The 13848-nt window shown below is 43.8% G+C and overlaps 1 long non-coding RNA gene across 1 annotated transcript; it reads left to right on the forward strand.

The window, feature by feature from the left end:
• Positions 1-360: 360 nt before the first annotated feature.
• LOC140129037 (uncharacterized) lies at positions 361-3323 on the forward strand. Its single transcript, XR_011855265.1, has 3 exons — positions 361-557; positions 1023-1223; positions 2019-3323. It is a non-coding gene; the product is annotated as an uncharacterized lncRNA (long non-coding RNA).
• The last annotated feature ends 10525 nt before the right edge of the window (positions 3324-13848 follow it).

The following is a 13848-nucleotide window of genomic DNA, read 5'->3' on the forward strand; positions in this document are numbered from 1 at the left end:
GCCGTCTGTTGGAGGTACCTGGGACCCTGTCAGACCTCCATTCTCGTGATCTGTGGGGATCTCATTACTGAGACCCCCACCGATCAGCATGTTAGGCCCTATCCTGTAGATAGGGCCTAACTTGCTTGATGTGAAAACCCCTTTAACAGAAATGCCTTTATTTTGATATTTTTTATCACTAAATGCTTCACTGAAAGGCTTCATATTAAAATAACTGGTAGCATTTGAAGATTATGAAGTCACAATCACCTAGAACCAACCAATCAGAAGCAAGATTATGCAGCCACATTCTACTGATATTGACCAATGAGGAGCCGGATAATGAAGTCACAATCCCCTTGAACTAACCAATCAGGAGCAAGATAGAGCAGCCCCGCCCACTGGGTATAAAAGCCAGTGCACACAAGCAGCAGGTTCAGTCCAGCCAGTGGTGTTAAAGCTTGAAGACCCGATGACCCGATGACCTGATGACCCGAAGTCCAGAAAATGTCTAGTGGAGCAACAGAAAGGGACAGAGAAGACATCAGCTAATAAGCGAAAATACTTCAGACTCAGAGGTCAGTGATAATTTTTTGTCTTTGTAAAGAAGCTTTTTCTGTTCTTAGGAAGCCATTAGAAGGAGGGATTATAGTGGGACACTGCTGCTACATATGTGGGACAGGACACAGCTCAGCTGCTACTGGTGGAGAAATGGTTAAGAACGCAGTCTCTTTGCCATAGGTGTTGATAGGGTAGGGATAATGTCCTGGTGTCTGTATGGCCTGTTGGTTAGGTGTACAATCCCGGTAAAGCCGACATAGGACTGGGCTTTTGAAGGTACCAGACTACAAACTTTAACATAAATGACTGTATTTTGATGTTATTTACCACTAAATGCTTCACTGACAAGTTTGATATAGAAAATAACCGTGCAGCAGACATATCCCCTCTGTAGTCAATGGGGGAGATTTATCAAAAGTGTTCTAGAACTGTTCTAGTTGCCTATGACAACCAATCAGAACTCAGTTTTCATTTTCTTACAGCTTTTTATAAAATAAAATATTAGCCAAATTCAACTGATGTTGCCCAGTCTGAAGCAAGATTATGAGGTCACAATCACCTGGAACCAACCAATCAGACATAAGATTATGCAGCCACTGATATTGGCCAGTGAAGAGCAAAATGATGAAGTCACAATCACTTGGAACCAACCAATGAGGAACAAGATAGAGCAGTGAGATGCAGTGAGTATTTTGATACTGACCTGTATGTTAGGACATCTTTGCTCACTGGTTACAACTTCCACATTACAGCAGCACTAGCAGCTATACAGACTCATCTCGACGTGACCCTGTACAGCACCTATAAAGGGAAATTTGGTGCACTCTTTCACCCATCTATAAAGATCTATGGAGAGTTTAGTGTAAAACAGTCTCAGGTGGGATGTCCAGTCGCAGTCCAGCAATTAGTGGGAAATTGTGAGTGTAAATGGTGGGAGGTAATGGTAATGCTCATGTAGTAATAATACCTTCTAAGGCTACATTCACATGAACGTATGGGGGACGTATATACGGTGTATATATACGTCCCCCATACACTTCTATGGGCTCATGGCCCTTTACGGGAGTGGTACAGTGCAGCACATGTGCAGCACTGTACCGCTCCGTAGCCCGTAGAATGATAGGACATGTCCTATCTTTTTATGTAATATGGCGCAGTGCGCTGTATATTCCTATGGAGAGGAACAGGGGTGAGCTGCGCTCATCCCCTGCTCCTCTCCGCAGCGCCGATGTAGTACGGCGAGCATACATTGTGTGAATGTAGCCTTAGGATGTATTTACACAAACGTCCAGTGACCCCTTCCCTCTCCATAGCAATGCATGGCTTATGAGCTGTAACACTGGGAAAGATGGGACATGTCCTTTCTTTTTCCTGTGTATGGAACAGTGCGGTGCTGCAAGTGTGGGAGGGGGTTTGCCCAAAACGCATATATGTTTCCCATGAAACGCAAAAGTTTAGATCTTATAATTCATTCACAGATATTTGCCGTTGCCCTGTGCTACAATATGCTGTAAAGTATGAAAGAAGAGTTTCCAGAATCCTCCCATGTGAAGAAAGCTACTTATATCACTGAAACCATACATGATCTTCTAGACTACACTCATCGCTGAAGACCTGCACTACATCTTCAAGAGTCCCCTCATCACTGAAGACCTGCCCTGCACAAGACCTTCAAGACTCCCTTCATCACAGAAGACCTGCACAAAGACCTTCAAGACTCCCCTCATCACTGAAGACCTACCTGCACAAGACCTTCAAGACTCCCCTCATCACTGAAGACCTGCAAACCTCTCAACGTGATCCTCAGACAGAGTTCTACACTCTTGAAGTCGGACTCATGAGCCTCTGCAATGGACACAAAGGAAACGAAGGACTCAAATTGTGCAGTAATGCTTCTCCACTCAATGGTGATGAAAGCAAAAGACATAAGTATTTATTAGAGATTACCCTACTTAAATTATGCCCTTTTAGCAAGGTGTCCTCAGCTGCTGGTTGTGCCATCTCCTCCTTGAGAATGATCTGAAACCCATATTCATCAGAACCACAGTGTGTGGCATTTAAGTGGGATATGCCCACACTGTGCTTTAGTTATTTCCCTGACAAAGTTTTACAGTTTCCCTTCTCCTTTTTCACCTCACATCAACATTCACTAGATGATGGTGTCTGGTTTGAAAAAAAAGATGGAAAAGCAGGGAAAGGCCAAAGAGAGTTGGGCTTCAGGTGTATTCAGGATGGAGGTGGCAGAGCTCTTGCACCTGAGAATCGCTCTATATATTGTTAGTTTTGTAGATTACCTGGTGGATCTGGTACATGTTCAATGGTTTTATTTGACAACATTCTTACATAGCAGATAAATTGTTATTTAAAGAAGTTTTCCAGATCTGAACATTAATAACCTTACATATGATGAATAGGCCATCAATGTCTACTTGTTGGGGGTCAAAAACATATCACTGCACTGATAGTGCCGGATAGTGCCTTTATTCCAACAAATGTTTATTCAGGAAATACATCTTACAGGGGATTAAACCAAAAATTTAAGATGTATTTACAAAGATGACTAAAATGTTAATTTAGTTAAGTCCACATGTTTAGAAACGTTATGCTAGATAATTAGTTCTTACATTGAGTAATGTACTATACAAAAATATAATCTGTAGTACAGGATGAAGACAACCGTCTGCAGCTCCGGCTCGACTGCCCCTTTCTTTGAGTGGCCCCTCAATGTTATGGAATTGGGCGGAGGACATTGTCTTCATTAGAATGGGCCTCCCTGTGGTGCTGGAGTCCACTACTATAGTGGTTGGGGATTTCACCAGAACTTAGGCTGCGGTCACACGTTCCGAATTATGTTTCGTTCATAATTCGGCGCTAGCACACAATCATGGCCCAATCGTATATGCTTTTTGTGGGAAATGCATGCGATCGATAACCATACCCCGGTGTCTTGCATTTGAACAATACAAAACACCCGGGCCTGGTTAACAATCCTATGCGTTCCCTAGAAACTCATGTGCGATTGAGCCAAGGCCAGTCCCTTGTGTGCTAACGTCTCAATATGAACATAACGCTAGCGGAATGTGTGACCACGACCTAACGGTTGTAGTGGACACGGTGAAATAGCACCTTAGGGGCGAACTGTATTTACAACAATATTTGACTAAAAAGGTTTATTGAATTAGATGTGCTCCCAGATTTAAGAACATTTTGCTAAATTATACATTTTTACTTTGTGCAGTGGACTAGACCAAAATATAATATGTAGTACAGGATGAAGACAACCGTCTGCAGCTCCGGCTCGACTGCCCCTTTCTTTGAGTGGCCCCTCAATGTTATGGAATTGGGCGGAGGACATTGTCTTCATTAGAATGGGCCTCCCTGTGGTGCTGGAGTCCACTACTATAGTGGTTGGGGATTTCACCAGAACTTAGGCTGCGGTCACACGTTCCGAATTATGTTTCGTTCATAATTCGGCGCTAGCCCACAATCGTGGCCCAATCGTATATGCTTTTCGTGGGAAATGCATGCGATCGATAACCATACCCCAGTGTCTTGCATTTGAACAATACAAAACACCCGGGCCTGGTTAACAATCGTATGCGTTCCCTAGAAACTCATGTGCGATTGAGCCAAGGCCAGTCCCTTGTGTGCTAACGTCTCATTATGAACATAACGCTAGCGGAACGTGTGACCACGACCTAACGGTTGTAGTGGACACGGTGAAATAGCACCTTAGGGGCGAACTGTATTTACAACAATATTTGACTAAAAAGGTTTATTGAATTAGATGTGCTCCCAGATTTAAAAACATTTTGCTAAATTATAAATTTTTACTTTGTGTAGTGGACTAGACCAAAATATAATATGTAGTACAGGATGAAGACAACCGTCTGCAGCTCCGGCTCGACTGTCCCTTTCTTTGAGTGGCCCCTCAATGTTATGGAATTGGGCGGAGGACATTGTCTTCATTAGAATGGGCCTCCCTGTGGTGCTGGAGTCCACTACTATAGTGGTTGGGGATTTCACCAGAACTTAGGCTGCGGTCACACGTTCCGAATTATGTTTCGTTCATAATTCGGCGCTAGCCCACAATCGTGGCCCAATCGTATATGCTTTTCGTGGGAAATGCATGCAATCGATAACCATACCCCGGTGTCTTGCATTTGAACAATACAAAACACCCGGGCCTGGTTAACAATCGTATGCGTTCCCTAGAAACTCATGTGCGATTGAGCCAAGGCCAGTCCCTTGTGTGCTAATGTCTCATTATGAACATAACGCTAGCGGAACGTGTGACCACGACCTAACGGTTGTAGTGGACACGGTGAAATAGCACCTTAGGGGCGAACTGTATTTACAACAATATTTGACTAAAAAGGTTTATTGAATTAGATGTGCTCCCAGATTTAAGAACATTTTGCTGAATTATACATTTTTACTTTGTGTAGTGGACTAGACCAAGATATAATATGTAGTACAGGATGAAGACAACCGTCTGCAGCTCCGGCTCGACTGTCCCTTTCTTTGAGTGGCCCCTCAATGTTATGGAATTGGGCGGAGGACATTGTCTTCATTAGAATGGGCCTCCCTGTGGTGCTGGAGTCCACTACTATAGTGGTTGGGGATTTCACCAGAACTTAGGCTGCGGTCACACGTTCCGAATTATGTTTCGTTCATAATTCGGCACTAGCACACAATCATGGCCCAATCGTATATGCTTTTCGTGGGAAATGCATGCGATCGATAACCATACCCCGGTGTCTTGCATTTGAACAATACAAAACACCTGGGCCTGGTTAACAATCGTATGCGTTCCCTAGAAACTCATGTGCGATTGAGCCAAGGCCAGTCCCTTGTGTGCTAACGTCTCATTATGAACATAACGCTAGCGGAACTTGTGACCACGGCCTAACGGTTGTAGTGGACACGGTGAAATAGCACCTTAGGGGCGAACTGTAATTACAACAATATTTGACTAAAAAGGTTTATTGAATTAGATGTGCTCCCAGATTTAAGAACATTTTGCTAAATTATACATTTTTACATTGTGTAGTGGACTAGACCAAAATATAATATGTAGTACAGGATGAAGACAACCGTCTGCAGCTCCGGCTCGACTGTCCCTTTCTATGAGTGGCCCCTCAATGTTATGGAATTGGGCGGAGGACATTGTCTTCATTAGAATGGGCCTCCCTGTGGTGCTGGAGTCCACTACTATAGTGGTTGGGGATTTCACCAGAACTTAGGCTGCGGTCACACGTTCCAAATTATGTTTCGTTCATAATTCGGCGCTAGCCCACAATCGTGGCCCAATCGCATATGCTTTTCGTGGGAAATGCATGCGATCAATAACCATACCCCGGTGTCTTGCATTTGAACAATACAAAACACCCGGGCCTGGTTAACAATTGTATGCGTTCCCTAGAAACTCATGTGCGATTGAGCCAAGGCCAGTCCCTTGTGTGCTAACGTCTCATTATGAACACAACGTTAGCGGAACGTGTGACCACGGCCTAACGGTTGTAGTGGACACGGTGAAATAGCACCTTAGGGGCGAACTGTATTTACAACAATATTTGACTAAAAAGGTCATTTAGTGAATTAGATGTGCTCCCAGATTTAAGAACATTTTGCAAAATTAGACATTTTTACATTGTGTAGTGGACTAGACCAAAACATAATATGTAGTACAGGATGAAGACAACCGTCTGCAGCTCCGGCTCGACTGTCCCTTTCTTTGAGTGGCCCCTCAATGTTATGGAATTGGGCGGAGGACATTGTCTTTATTAGAATGGGCCTCCCTGTGGTGCTGGAGTCCACTACTCTAGTGGTTGGGGATTTCACCAGAACTTAGGCTACTGTCACACGTTCCGCTCGTGTTTTGTTCATCACTCTGCGCTAGCCCATAGGGACGGGCCTTGGCCCGATCGTATATGCTGTTCCTGGGAAATGCATGCGATCGATAACCATACCCCGGTGTCTTGCATTTGAACAATACAAAACACCGGGGCCTGGTTAACAATCGTATGCGTTTCCCTGGAAACTCATATGCGATTGAGCCGAGGCCAGCCGCTTGCGTGCTAATGTCGCGTTATGAATGCAATGCTAGCAGAATGGTGACCCCTGCCTAACGGTTGTAGTGGACGCGGTGAAATAGCACCTCAGGGGCGAACTGTATATGCATCAATATATGACAAAAAATGTTAATTAGCTTCAAGGGGTTAAAGGGGTTTTCTCACGGAATAGCGCCTAACTTGCTGATTAGAGGGGTTTCAGTGACGAGACGGTTATGCATGACCATCCTGCTCCATTAATCTCTATGGAGCTGACGGAGATTGGTGAGTGCGGCGCTCAGCCATTTCCGTCAGCTCCATAGAGATTAATGGAGATTAGTCTGACAGAGCAACGATGGTTCCGACCGTGGTACGTGGGACCCCATCGGATCCCTCATTTTGGTAATCTTTCGAGGTCTCCTCACTGAGACCACCACTGATCAACAAGATAGGCCCCATCCCATGGATAGGGTCTAACTTTTGTTAGTTTAAAAACCCCTTTAAGAAATACTTTTCTAGATAATTAGTTTTCACATTGTGTAATACACTAGACCAAAATATAATCTGTAGTACAGGATGAAGACAACCGTCTGCAGCTCCGGCTCGACTGTCCCTTTCTTTGAGTGGCCCCTCAATGTTATGGAAATGGGCGGAGGACATTGTCTCCATTAGAATGGGCCTCCCTGTGGTGCTGGAGTCCACTACTCTAGTGGTTGGGGATTTCACCAGAACTCACGGTTGTAGTGGACGCGGTGAAATACCACCTCAGGGGCAAACTGTATTTACAACAATATCTGACTAAAATGGTCATTTTGTTAATTGTATATATGAAGAAAAGAATGAAACCACCAGACTGATTGGCTTAGATGAAATTTGAACCACAAGTCTTAGTATGGACAGGGCCAGATTTGAGTGATGGTAATCTCTATACAATGCTGTGGGATATGTTGTTATCCTATAAATTAATTATATAACTTATAATCGACCTATGTTTGTAGGCGTTGGTCCTTGATGGTTACTGGCTTTTAAAATTACAAAATTGTTAAATAAATGAATATAAATTATGAAATAAAACTAAATTTTCCCTGTATTTCTTTTGAATCTGATATCATTTTTGTACACATTTTATACTTGAAATACTGCTGCACTCATTTCATTTGTTGAATGCAGGATTTGCAGGTCTCTACCGGGTCACTACCTCTTGGAGTAATCTTGGTTAGGTGAATCAGGACATAGTAGACAAGACATTATCAGTGATGGACATAATTAATATACCCAATCCATAAGGTACATAGAGTGAATACAAAATTAACAAACACTTTTCCTCAAAACAGTATCTGATAGCTGCAAACATTCTTTATTCCCATAAAAAGTGGGAGGAATGGGACATTCCAATCATCACCATTACTAAACCACCTTTCTTCCACAACAATTAAAACTCTGATGTACATATTCACCGGCATCCAGCTGGCCAGACATAGGACAATAACTACACAAAAACCGTCCTCTTACCCAGCTTCTACTAGCTCATAACATCTCCACACAACTTCCTGAAGCTAAATGCTTGAAGCAATAAACATTAAACATCATTATCTACATCTATTGCTACAAGCATACAGCTTCAGTCATGTTTAATGTTGTTGCTCATAATCCCCACTGTTGATGCCACCATCATTCCTCAGTTGCTTTGTACTATAGTGTGCCATTGCATTGTTTAGTCTATGTGCGCATGCATACTCTCTTCGGCTCCCTCATTGAGGTTCCGCATTGATGGTGTGCACTATTCTTTACGGTGAAACTGCGAATGGCTCATTAAATCAGTTATGGTTCCTGGTTATGGTTATGGTTCCCATAATAGCTTATTGGTTAAACACGTGTGTCTAAAAAACTGGACCATACTGGATGAGGTCAGAGGGATAATGGGGTCATATAACAAAAGTGACAAATGGGAGACTTCAGTTCCATGTCCTAGTTGAAGGATCCATTAAATTCAATGGACTTCTTTGAATTCATTTTGATAGGTCCACTTTGTAGAATCCAAGAACTCTGTTGTTACACTCATTTACAGTTGTTGTTACAGTTCATTCCACAATGTTTAGTCCATGGGCTCTGATGATGTTGTGTCTTCCCCGCTTTCAATTCATAAACCTCCTTGATCCCACCTTTGGTCCATGAATTTTGTTCAGTCGACTTTGTTGAGTTCTTAGACTTAGTAGAACCCACCTTGGGTCCATACACTTTAGTGACCCCCCACTTAAATTCATGAATTATGTTGAGTACACTTTGTTGAGTTCATTGGCCTTGTTGACCCCCAAATTGTGTTGAGTGCACGATTTGAACTTGTTAACCTGTTGATCCCACATTGGGGCCACAGACTTTGTTGACCCACAACTCTCTATGCCTCACCTTGAGTCCATGAATTATGTTTAGTACACCACGTTTCGTCCATGGGCCTGGTTGAACTCTACCTTGTGTTTATCAACACTGTTAAATCCAATGTTTGAGTTTGTGGACTGATTGACCTCACATTGGGGCCACAGACTAAGTTGACCCTCAACTCTATGCCACATATTTTGTTAACCCAACTCTGAGTTCACTTTGTTGAGTTCATTGAATTTGTTGAGTCCATATGCCTTGATATGTTATTGTGTTGCTCATTTTAAGTGCAAAGGAACCACTTTCAAGCCTAGGGTGTCATATTAGATGATAACTTCCGGGTCCTCCGGTTTCCTCCCACACTCCATAACATACTGGTAGGTTGATTAGACTGTGAGCCCCATTGGGGACAGGGACCAATTTGACAAGCTCTGTGCAGCGCTGCGTAATCTGTGTACGCTTTATAAATAAAGGAATTATTATTTTTATTATTATTATTATTAGAGGAGAGAGACACAGGCAAAGGATGGAGCTAAATAGTCAGTTTCTATGTAACCCTAAGTGCTTTCTTTATATCAGTACAGGTTAGTAGTTCATTATAACATCCTACACCATCCAGCTCATGCTTCTGAGTGAGGAAAAGTTATAGAGCAGATAATCCTCCACTTTCTGTGTGCAGTGTATGGGAAACATTTTAGCAGCCAGTCTCCAGCCACAAGTTCTGAGATTAAGTCATAGAGCGCTACATGCAAATATAAGTCATATGTTGGTTAGAAATGTAGTTATCTTTCATGTACACATGTTGGAATACTGATTTAGTAGAAAAATATTGCATCATTTAACTAATAGAATACTTTATTTTCCCCATAGGGGAAACAAATTGTGTGACAACAACACCATCCGCATGACAATAAAATAATAGAAGCACTCAGAAAATACAGTCCGTTGTATTCATGAGGGTTAAAGGACCAGTCTCTGCAATATGTAGCCTTCTACAAGACAACCTATAGTCCTGACCCACCAGCCCTAGGATACAGTATAATAACTGCAGAACTGTAGTAAATACGGCTGTTGGAAGCTCAGAAGAATTGCTAGAAGCTCAGGAATTTGTGATGTTGGGCATCTGAGACATCGCTATAATGACGCTGCCAGTGGCGTAACTAGGAGAGGCCGAGCCCAAAAGCAGACTTCTGAAGGGGACCCCCTGCTGGCTTAAAAAAATATACATATATTACATTACTATATACATAAACATACAGTTCATCAATCATACATACATATTTACACACTGTTACACACATATAGAGCATATACACATCACATATACACACATACAGTGCTATATACAGACATACAGCTTGCATACACACATAACGTACTGTATTTATACACACCATACACCATATACACATCACAGATACACACACATAAACAATATATATACCACAATGTGCAGCATAATATGTATATAATGGTGCACATTCTTCAGTGTCAGGTCGGATGACGGGGACCCCTGACACTGTGGGCCCCATAGCGGCTGCTATGGCTACTACCGCTGTAGTTACGCCCCTGGACACTGCAGAACTGGACTCAGTGATATCACACGCCAACTGGCAATGACAACTTTAAGTCTTGAATTCAGTGTAAGGATCATATTAAAGGGGTTTGCAGGGAATTTCGGAAACTTCAGTAGTAGAGGATAGAAACGTCATGCCACTTATACTTATCCATCCTAATCCCCCTCTGCGGCTAATCACTGGCCTCAGCAGTCACACATTACTTCTGAGGCCAGTGATTGGCTGCAGTTAAGAAGTGAATGACATATGTGGGGCAGCTACTGTATTATTAATTGTTGGGGGCCACAGGAAGGAAGTGTGAGGGGTCACACCATATTGTTTTGGGCTGGATAACAAAATCAATTGGCTGGAGGTTAGGTGATGTTTGTCTGTAGCCAGCAGTGTTATAGGGGTGTCCGTAGATGGCAGTGATATGGGGTGTCTGTAGATGGCAGTGTTATTGGGGTGTCTGTAGCCGTCAATGTTGTAGCGGTGTCTGTAGATGGCAGTATTATAGGAGTGTCTGTAGCCGTCAATGTTATAGGGGTGTCTGTAGCCGGCAGTGTTATAGGGGAGTGTTATAGGGGAGTGTTATAGGGGAGTGTTATAGGGGAGTGTTATAGGGGAGTGTTATAGGGGAGTGTTATAGGGGAGTGTTATAGGGGAGTGTTATAGGGGAGTGTTATAGGGGAGTGTTATAGGGGAGTTCGCTGCCGAAAAACATGGCCGGGGGACTGAAGCAACAGGTGGAGTCACAGGAGCCTGCTGCTGGGCGGCAATAATCCGCAGGGTGGCAGAGAGTTTGTCCAAGAGTTCACTTTGCGCAGCAATCTCTTGGGACTGCTGGGCGATAGTGCTGGGAAGGTCACCCAGAAGCTGGTACGGATCCTTGACACTGTCCATGGCTTTGGCAGAGATCATGACCTTGGCGGAGTCCATGTCCGGATCTTACTGTCACAGTCTCAGGGGAATAGTCCCTTAGGACTAAGTAAGTGGACTCCCTGGACCACCGTGGGAGATAACAACCTTAGCCACCACGGGAAGGCAGGCAGGCAGGACCACGGGAAGGCAGGCAGGCAGGACCACGGGAAGGCAGGCAGGCAGGACCACGGGAAGGCAGGCAGGCAGGACCACGGGAAGGCAGGCAGGCAGGACCACGGGAAGGCAGGCAGGCAGGACCACGGGAAGGCAGGCAGGCAGGACCACGGGAAGGCAGGCAGGCAGGACCACGGGAAGGCAGGCAGGCAGGACCACGGGAAGGCAGGCAGGCAGGACCACGGGAAGGCAGGCAGGCAGGACCACGGGAAGGCAGGCAGGCAGGACCACGGGAAGGCAGGCAGGCAGGACCACGGGAAGGCAGGCAGGACCCCTGAAGGACCACTAGGATACTGGACCGCCACAGGATTGCAGGACCGCCACAGGGACACGGAGGCGTATGGAAACACTCAGGTAGGCTTTCACTCCAGAAGAATGACCTGAAGATCCGGCAGGGGATGCTGGGAGTCGCCAGGCTATATAGCCGAGCCAGGAATGCCAGAGCCAATAAGGAGGACGCTGGCCCTTTAAGGCTGGGAGAAGTCTGCGCACGCCCCCTCTAGTGGCAGGAGCACGCGACAACATGGAAGAAACATGCGGTCTACACGCTGGGAGTGCAGGCCGGAGCCAGGAGAGGTAAGTGAGAGCTGGGGGAGTGGGGACCGCGGCAGCAAGCAGGGGTACACCCTCAATCCGTACCGAGGATCGCGTGTGTAACCCGTGACAATTACTTTCCTGTGGTTTGATCATGGAACTTCACAGGTATGGTCGACCCTCGAGTTGTAACCATTCACCATTGTCTATGGGATGGGAGATAGTATTGCTTTTTACTGACCCAATTTCTTTATCACTAGCAATGTTGGGTGACAGCAGTCATATTCATGATGATTATTTAGGGTCTATGCACACAAACTTGCAACCGCGTGCATGAGAGAGAAGGGGTAAGCGCTCCTCACCTTTCCCCCTCTCCATGAAAAAGCCATCACTGTGTTTGTCCCTGATTGTCACTTTGTCTATGGGGAGATTTATCAGAAGTGTCTCAGAGCAGAACTGTTCTACTTGCCCCCAGCAACCAATCAGAACTCAAGTTTCATTTTCCCACAGCTGTTTATAAATTTACAGCTGATCTCTGATTGGTTTTCATGGACACAGTTTTTCCTCAAACATTTCTGATAAATCTTCCCCTATCTCTGTATCCCTATCCATCTAACCTCACACTTATCACGCAGTGTCTTATACTCATTGCCTATAGCGTTGCAGTCGGCACAGCTATTGGTAACACCACACCTGATCCAACGGTAAGGACTGGCATTTACAGAATTCTGGATGCCTTATTATGTTCCCAATGTGCCAACTTGGCATGTCTTTGCACCTCAGCACTTGTAATAGACATCCTTAGTACCATATATCATTTCCAGTCCCGGTATACACTTACACCAAGTAGAATTCTCTACTGTGTTCCCTATGCTGCTGCTGCCGATTGCAATTTTTCTGTGTTTCACCATCCTGTATAGTTGTCTGCATCTCATGTTTTTACATTCATCACACATTTTTGTATGTTTTTTATACATTCTTATTCATTAAAGACTTATTAAAATTTGGTTAATGTAAATGCAATGGTACAGATTCCTTTAGCGGACACACACATGCACATAGACATACACTCAGCTCTATATATTATATATACCGGTAGACATATGAGTAGGTGGGTGACTTTTTTCTGAAGATATACAATTGCTTGTTTTAATTAATGCCTTTATTTCTGTATTCTGCTGTGCAGTTGCCTAAAACCTAGTCTATGATGGAGCGGCTGTGCAAAATGTGGTGATTGTAAATGCGACGGCGCAGATTCCTTTAACGGACATACATATACATACACTCCGCTTTATATATTAGATTTTAAAACTCATTAACTCTTTAAGGATCAGGCCATTTTATTTTATGTTTCACTTCCCCTTCTTAAAAATCCATAACTTTTATTTTTCCATTTACAGAGCTATAGGAGGGCTTGTTTTCTGTGTAACTGTTTTTATATTCATATTTGTGCGTAAACCTCTGCTTTGATGTGAGTTTTATGTAAAAATGTATGTTTGCATGCTTTTTTTTTTTTTTAATCAACAATAACAATCTCTGCATAAGATAAAGCACATAGATTATAGTCACACAGGATCCATTTCAGAAAGTTACATTGCAAACATAAATAATGACCAGTCCCACTGTAGATATGTCTCCTCAATAGTAGGAACATTAAAAGTCCTAAGTATGTATCGGAGGATGTAGTGATAGAA

This window comes from Engystomops pustulosus, chromosome 4 (assembly GCF_040894005.1).
Source record: "Engystomops pustulosus chromosome 4, aEngPut4.maternal, whole genome shotgun sequence".
Lineage (NCBI taxonomy): Eukaryota > Metazoa > Chordata > Amphibia > Anura > Leptodactylidae > Engystomops > Engystomops pustulosus.